The sequence below is a fragment of the Abramis brama genome, assembly GCF_963993115.1.
Source record: "Abramis brama genome assembly, chromosome: 6".
In the NCBI taxonomy this organism is placed as follows: Eukaryota; Metazoa; Chordata; class Actinopteri; order Cypriniformes; family Leuciscidae; genus Abramis; species Abramis brama.
The window spans coordinates 30130459-30138538 of NC_139968.1; the positions used below are offsets into that span (position 1 = coordinate 30130459).

At 39.5% G+C, this 8080-nt stretch overlaps 1 long non-coding RNA gene across 1 annotated transcript; it reads left to right on the forward strand.

Annotated features, from left to right (window-relative positions):
* Positions 1 to 210: 210 nt before the first annotated feature.
* Positions 211 to 7840, forward strand: LOC311085722. The gene is made up of 3 exons (XR_014606917.1): positions 211 to 400; positions 6133 to 6211; positions 7186 to 7840. It is a non-coding gene; the product is annotated as an uncharacterized lncRNA (long non-coding RNA).
* The last annotated feature ends 240 nt before the right edge of the window (positions 7841 to 8080 follow it).

Consider the following 8080-nt stretch of genomic DNA (forward strand, 5'->3'; position numbering starts at 1 on the left):
AATGGTTTAGTGTCTTCGAAAAAGTCCGTTAGCATCTCAACCGTTTTCAGAAGAGGTAACGTTAAGGTTAGGCTAACTTTATAGCTTGCTTTTGTTTATTAAAGTTTGGGCCTTTAATCACATCTTATGTATAGATGAGAGGTTTTTATAGTTTTGTAAAGATTTTGCTTGGAAGTGAGCTAATTTATTTAACATAAACGTACTGTTAATCGGTGACGTCACTTAAGTTAAGTTACATGGAGTGCTAAAATTAGCTGAACCTAGCTCAATGGTTAACAAATATTGATAAAAATTGTTCTGTGATTTCAGCAGCAACAAAATAATCCCTCTACAACAGAGGGAAGCTCCACGACTTCAACATTTCTGAAGAAAGCTGCTGCCAGAGAAGTGGGAGACACAGGTGAAGTGAGGAAGCTCTTTAAATAACTTCATCCATTTTCATGTCTGGAGAAGATGTTATTTTTCCCAAAAATACTAGTTAATGTTATCACATTAGACTGAAACTTAGTGACTTTTTGTTCACAAAGGGTATAACTGCTTCTCAAATATTTGACAATTTTTGTTCTTTTTTACTACACTTGTGGTGTTCCTGGTCAAAAATGGCCTACAAAGAAATAGCTTATAAATCACTTGTTATGCTATATTATCACCCAATTTTGGATTCAATCTTTTGTCAACTTGTTCTCTTGCAATTAGGACTGGTTTTATATTTCTATTTGCATCTAATTAATCGTAGGCCTCATTTATCTGAGAGAAGGCATTTATGAATAATTTTGGAAATATTAAATAAAATATGAAAACATTTGCACTGTTATATCAAACTATTCTACTTTAATGTTTCACAAGGAAGTTTGATTTGTTTTGTGTGTGTATGAATGTCAGATGGATGAATTAATATTAGATGCAGGTCAGGGTAGGATCAAGTTTCTTTCTGTGAAAAAGAATGTGTGTAATACTCAAAATAGTTTCTGTTTTAATGTGTGTGTGTGTGTGTGTGTGTGTGTTTGGGTAGCGTCTGTATGCATTTGGGTAGTGTGTGTATGCATGTATTGACACATGCACAGGTCCAAGGGCTCGATGTTTGCAAGCACACATGCACATATGTGTACATGAACATAATGCACATGTTCATATTTTACTTAATATTTCCAAAATTATTCATAAATGCCTACTCTCAGATAAATGAGGCCTACGATTAATCAGATGCAAATAGAAATATAAAACCAGTCCTAACTGCAAGAGAACAAGTTGACAAAAGATTGAATCCAAAATTTGGTGATAATATAGCATAACAAGTGATTTATAAGCTATTTTTTGTAGGCCGGTCATTTTTGACCGGGAACACCACAAGTGTTATAGGGTTTTGAACACAACACAATGGGCCCTATCTTGCACCCAGCGCAATTGACTTTGTACACCGACGCATGTTTCATTCCTATTTTGCACCCACACACAGCGGACTTTTCCCTCCACAGATGCACGTCGGTAAATTAGGGAATGAACTTGTGCTCCCCGGGGCGGTTCAGCGCAAAGAGGAGGCGTGTTCCGGCGCAAACGTTCCCTCATGCTATTTTGCAGGTTTAGAAAACAATTCCGCCACTGACCGGAAAAAAATAGTTTAAAGTCAGTGGCGCGTTGCGCATGTTATTCATATGCTATTTTAAGGGCGCATGCTTGGCCGTAATCAATGAAACGTGAGCACAACGCACACACACTTTGATTCTCTAATCCACACAGAAGCAGCAGTAAAGGGGCGGGGCTACATAAAGTCTATACTGGACTTCCCTTCATCTTTTATGCGCATTAATATCCTTATGGAAGAGTCCTGGTGGTAAGTTGGGGTTAGTCTTGAGCAGGAGTAAGTGCTGTGGGGTAAGAGCTTCCAGATCATTAATATCATTGGAAGGCATGGTAATAGGCCTACTATTCAGAATGGCTTCACATTCACAGAAGAACGTCTGAAGACCTTCCTCATCCAAGTTTTGTTCTCTCAGTGTAGCACCCATGATTTTCCTGATGGACCGGATGATTCTCTCCCACACCCCTCCATGGTGGGATCCGGATGGTGGATTGAATAACCATCTGATGTCACGTTGGAGCAAGCTGTTCTCGATTTGTGAAGTATTCCACTCCTTTATTTCCTTTCTGAGCTCATGATCAGCTCCAACAAAGTTGGTCCCATTATCAGATCTCATCTCCTTCACCTGACCTCTTCTCGCAATGAAGCGACGCAGAGCTTGAATAAAGGAGTCTGTTTCCAATGATGTTGCCATTTCTATGTGGACCGCAAGGCAAGTAAATATCACCCCATATCTTTTTACAGATGATCTTCCACGTTTAATGTTGAATGGCCCAAATAGATCCACTCCAGTTCTGGTGAAAGGTGGCTCGTCTGGTACAACTCTGTTTCTTGGTAAGTCCGCCATCATTTGTGTGCCTGATGCACCATGCTGTCTTCGACAGATAGTATACCGTGACAGCATTCTTCTGATTGACGAGGGAGCATCGATAATCCAGTACTTTTGACGTACATGAGACAAGACATGATTACGTCCACTGTGTCCCAGCCGCTCATGCGAATCCTGGGGAATCAGATCAGCCACACGATGGTTCTTAGTCAGGATCATCGGGTGCTTGGCTTCGGCTGGCATGGATGCTCGACTGAGCCTCCCTCCAACACGAAGGATTCCCTCTTCAAGTTGTGGATTCAGTCTGAAGATTTGACTACTCTTCTTGATGGAGTCCTTTCTCCGAAGAGCAGATATCTCTTCCTGAAACCTACTTTGCTGACAATGGCTGATGATATCCGTCTCAGCTTGTCGCAGATTGTCCACAGTCAGGTAAGTCTGTTTGAGACTCTTTTTGTAGCTCAACATCTCCCTGTTCACCCGTTGTTGATCACTGTACAATCCATTCATCTCCTTTCTCTTCCTTGACAGGTTTACCAGGGTTCCCTTGAGTCGTGTGAGCCTTCACAGCCTTCTTGAGGTGTATCCATGAAGAATAGTTTTGAATTAGTTGTTGCATTGCATCAGTGCTTTCTTCTGCTGTTGTAGCATTGACAAGTATGCCTTTCTTGACCTCAGGATCTTCAGCTGTGAGCTCTTCTAGGTGATCATGCTTGTCTGGCCATTCCCTTTCAGGTTTACTGAGGAAGACAGGCCCTGCAATCCAAACTTCGTTCTTCATGAAGACACTCACCTTTTGTCCCCTGGAGGCGCAATCAGCAGGATTCAACTGAGTGTTGACGTATCTCCATTGCTGCACTTTTAATGCTTGCAAAATTATGGCAATCCTGTTCGCCACAAATGTCTTAAATCTGATGTTCTCATTTGCTAAGTACTTGAGTATGGCAGTACTGTCCGTCCAAAACCTGGAATCTGACAGTGGCAACTGTAGTTCTTTCTTCAGCATGACATCCACCTTCACAGCTAAGGCAGCCGCCGTCAGCTCCATCCGCGGGATAGTTGGTGGTTTGAGAGGGGCAACCCTTGACTTTCCCAAGACAAATGAGCAGCATATTTGGTTGCTACTGTTCTTCTGGACTAAGTAAGTAACAGTACCATAGCCTGTTTCGCACGCGTCACAAAAGTGATGCAGCCGAGCTTGCACTGTTTTCCCAAACTCAGGTGTTTTAAAGCACCGATCCACCTTAAAGTCAGTGAACTGTTGAAGTTCTTCAGTGCACTCTGTCCATTGTTGTGCGAAATGTTCTGGCACATTGTCATCCCAGCCTGTTCTTAGTCTACACAATTCTTGCAGGATGTTTCTAGCAGGCAGTATGACTGGCAACAACATTCCCAGTGGGTCGTAGACTGAACTCATCGTAGACAGGATTCCTCTCCTGGTGAGAGGCTTCTGCTCTATGTGCACGTGGAATTTGAACTGATCTGACCGGATACACCACTGTACTCCCAAAGCTCTCTTGATGGCGAGTGAATCCTGGTCAAGATCGAGATCTTTGACTTCTGTTGCCCGGTCCTCAAATTTTTAACAACACATTTCGATTGTTCGTCGTCCATTTTGTCAGTCTAAAACCTCCTGTTTGACAGATGGCCTTCAAGTCTTGGAGTAGTCTGACTGCTTCTTGTTCAGTGGCAACTGATCTCAAACAATCATCTAGATAAAAATGATTTAAGACTGTATCCACTACTGCTGCACCAAACATGTTCTTGTTGTCCTCGGCACACCTTCTCAATGCATTACAAAACACCTGTAAGCTCGATAAAGTCATCACCTTCTAGGCTACTCACTTCTAGGTCTGATACAGCTTTGCATGAGACTGTCTTTTGGTCTCCCATAGTAGTGAGTAGGATGTTCACATTTTTTCCTTGCAGGTGAAGGTCGTTCGCCAGCTTGTTAGTGCAGAAGGAGGCGTTACTCTCTGGATCCATGAATGCATAACAAGTCAACACCTTGTTGCCTTTCTTTGCCTTTACTCTCAAAGGAACGATGGCGAGGACACTACCTGTACCCCCGACCCCAGTCTGAGAGCATGCTTCCCCTGCATCCACGAATCCACTGACAACGGTTTGCTCTTTCTGTGGAGACTCCTCTTTTTGCTTCTCCTGTGAAGCCTCTTCCTTTGGTAAGTCTTTAAATTTCTGCTTTATGTGTAAGAGCGTAGGGTGTGTCGCTGAACGTATCTGACAGCTCTTCTTTTCTTCACAGGCATTACTCATGTGTCCTCCTATAAGACAACTCAAACAAAGTCCTTTGCTCTTAAGGAATTCAAGCTTTTCTTTGTGCAACTTTCTTTGGAGTTTCTTGCACTGTTCCATGGTATGATCTCCCAGACAGAAGATACAAGGTTTCATGAAGGCTTTGTCCATGTTTGTTCCCTTCTCCTGAGCTTTCTTGTTTCCGGCACCAGCAGCATCTTTCTCAGCTTTTTGTTCTTTTACTTCAGTGGCTAGTGTTGTGATATTTTTCTTTCCACTTGACCTTTCAGTCTGACGCTTTGTTTGTCCTGAGATTTCACCAAACACAGGGTGTGCTGCCATTTCAGCCTGTGTGTTGACAAATGACACTAGGTCTTTGAACTTTGTCCACTGATCTTGCTTTTTCTGAATGTCTATGGCGACACTCCTGAATCTCTCTCTCAGCCTGTATGGGAGCTTTGAGATGATCGTGCGCATGTTAGCAGCATTTTCCATCTCTAAGTACTGCAGATCTGACATTGCATTATTGCAGTTTGTCAAAAAGAGGGCGTATGCTTCAAGTGCCTTGGTGTCATCTGCTTTAATCGCAGGCCAGTTTAAAGCCTTGTCTAGATATGCCATGGATATCTTATATTTATCACTAAAGCGTTCCTTTAGCAGTCTCTTGGCTTCAGGGTAGCCCTGATCTGGATCCATATGAAAACAGCTGCACACTAAGTCATTAGGCTGCCCATTTGTGTGCTGTTCTAGATAGTAAAGCCGATCTTTGCTGTTTTCAGTCTTACTTTCTATGCGGTGCTCAAAGGCTCTCATGAAGAGATGTTTTTTTTTTACAGGTTCCACTTGCAACAGTCATGCAGCAGCAACGACGAACTTGTTGAGACCGTTAGCAATCCACTTAGCACTCACCAGCCATGAGCACAGCGCATGATAAGGCTAGTAGCCGAAAGTCGGCTAGTTTTTCCGATTTACAAAAAAGAATGTGAGCTGACTAATACACTTATTTTAGTTGCTAATGAAATAAAATATTCTTAATAGAAGTAGCTAGAAGTTAGCAGGTAAGAAAACCGTTCGCTTCCACAGCTCTCAACATCTGAATCACATAATGAGAATCAACGTAATGTAGCCGGAGTTGGCCGCTTCTTAAAGAGGCAGTACAGTATTTTACCATATGTACTAAATCCTATAAGAACATGAATTTTAGTATGTTTTTAACCTTTTAAGTATTATTTAACATTTTAACCATTACATGAACTTCTAAATTAAATTATTTACCCTTTTAACATTAACTCTTATTCACATTACTATGAATTGTACTTTGGCCTCTACACTAATTAAGAAATCATTTTCTGTATATTCTTTCTCTTTTCTGCATTTCACCTCTGCTGTAGCTTCTTTCCTTTTAATAAAACCTGTCATTGTATAATAATATTGTAGGCTCTGTGACAAATGGTTTGTTGTGTTTTCCTAGATCCTTCCATGCTGATGTCCTGCACCGTAGCAGAGTTGAGCTGATCATCATCTCTAAGGCGCTATCAACCAGATGACTAGTAAGTAAAACCAAGCCAAAGAAAAATGTAAACTTGTGGACAATAAAGGAACTAAACTAAAACTTCAAACATACTCTAATGTTGTTGGTAAAAATATATATTTGTTTTGAAAGAAGTATCTTATGCTCACCAATACAGTAAAAACAATAATATTGTGAGATAATATTAAAACATTTAAATAACTGTTTTCTATGGAGAAGCATCACATTATCCTTCAGAATTCATTCTAATATGATGATTTGATGAAACATTAATGATTATTATCAGTGTTGAAATCAGTTGTGCTGCTTCATATTTTTCATTTTCAGGATTATTTGATGAATAGAAAGAAAAAAATGCATTTATTTGAAACAGAAATCCTTACTCTCTCTGGTCAATTAAATGCATCCTTGCTGAATAAAATATGAATTTCTTAAAAAAAATATAAAAAAAATTGTATTGAACCCAAACTTTTGAGTTTAGTAGTGTAAACTACCATTTATATATGTTCTGTCTATTTAACAATTAATCCTGGAGAGAGAAAAAAAGAAAATGGATTAAACTGTTTTAAAAAAACACTGGTTTTCACAGAAATATTAAGCAGCACAATTGTTTTCAACATTGATAATACTCAGAAATGTTTAGGACGTTTGCATTGTGAGAATGTATAGTATTCAAATATAAAAAAGCTGACTTGTTAGGTCATGTTTTCTCATTAAAATCAGATGATTTCCTATTAATTCAATTGAATGTAAGGGAATAACTCTAGAATAACCTTCCTGATAATGTTTGGGGCCCAGAAACATGATCCTAATTTAAATCTAGATTAAAGACACATCTCTGGAGCCAAGCATTCAATTTACACATCTCATAATCTTGCACTACAGTTAATGTGATGAAATAGTAAAAAGTGCACATGATCATCTTTTGCCTGAAATAATATGAACAGCAGCTATGCTAATCTTGCTCCTGTTGCTTCCCTGTTTCTATCTCAGGATGCTCAGCAAGTTCACTAGAGATTACAGCAGCTCCAGTGTGGATCCAGCCTCACTTGTGAAGACTTCTAATGACACCAACACTCACAAAGACTTCAGATGATGGCAACTATAGATGGACACAAAACTGCCAGATATTATCCTTATATTGCATTGGCCCGGTTTCACACACAGGGCTTAGATTAAGCCAGGATTAGGCCTTAGTGAAATTAGGATATTTAAGTAGCTTTTTAAAATGTACTTTAGAAAAAAAAAGAAGGAAAAAAAAACATTACTGGTGTGCATCTTGAACCAAAACAATGGCACTGAAATATTTTAAGATATGTGAGTGCAAGTTGCTTCCAGTTAAGACAGTTCAAACATGCATTTTAGTCTGGGACTATTTTAAGCCTTTTCTGTGGAACCGGGGAAGGTTTGCATGACAGTTTTGCTGACGAATAAACAGGAATATCTCAGTACACGTAACTCAGAGAAACATTGTTCGAACATATTACCAACATTGCAAGAATAGCGGGTTGAAAATCTGCAAACTTACCCTTTAAAAATGTTGAAGGATAGCAATTAGGACTTTAAACTCATGATTTGTATTATCTTATGGACATTACCTTGTTGTCAGAAGATGCTCTCCAGTGAGTAGCAGTCGCCTCTGGCTGATTAAAGGATATTTTGCGTTTGTATAACCTTGAACATGCATTTTTTTGTGAAGCTGCTGTGAAACAATTTGTATTGTGAAAAGCACTATATGGTTTTACTATGGTACAACTGTACCAACCATGTTTTTTTTTTTTAAACCATGGTTCAAGTAGTAATATACATATGGTTATAGTCATGATTACCATAATTTTACTGCAATTATTACAGCAATATAATTGCTGTAATAATTGCAGTAAAATTA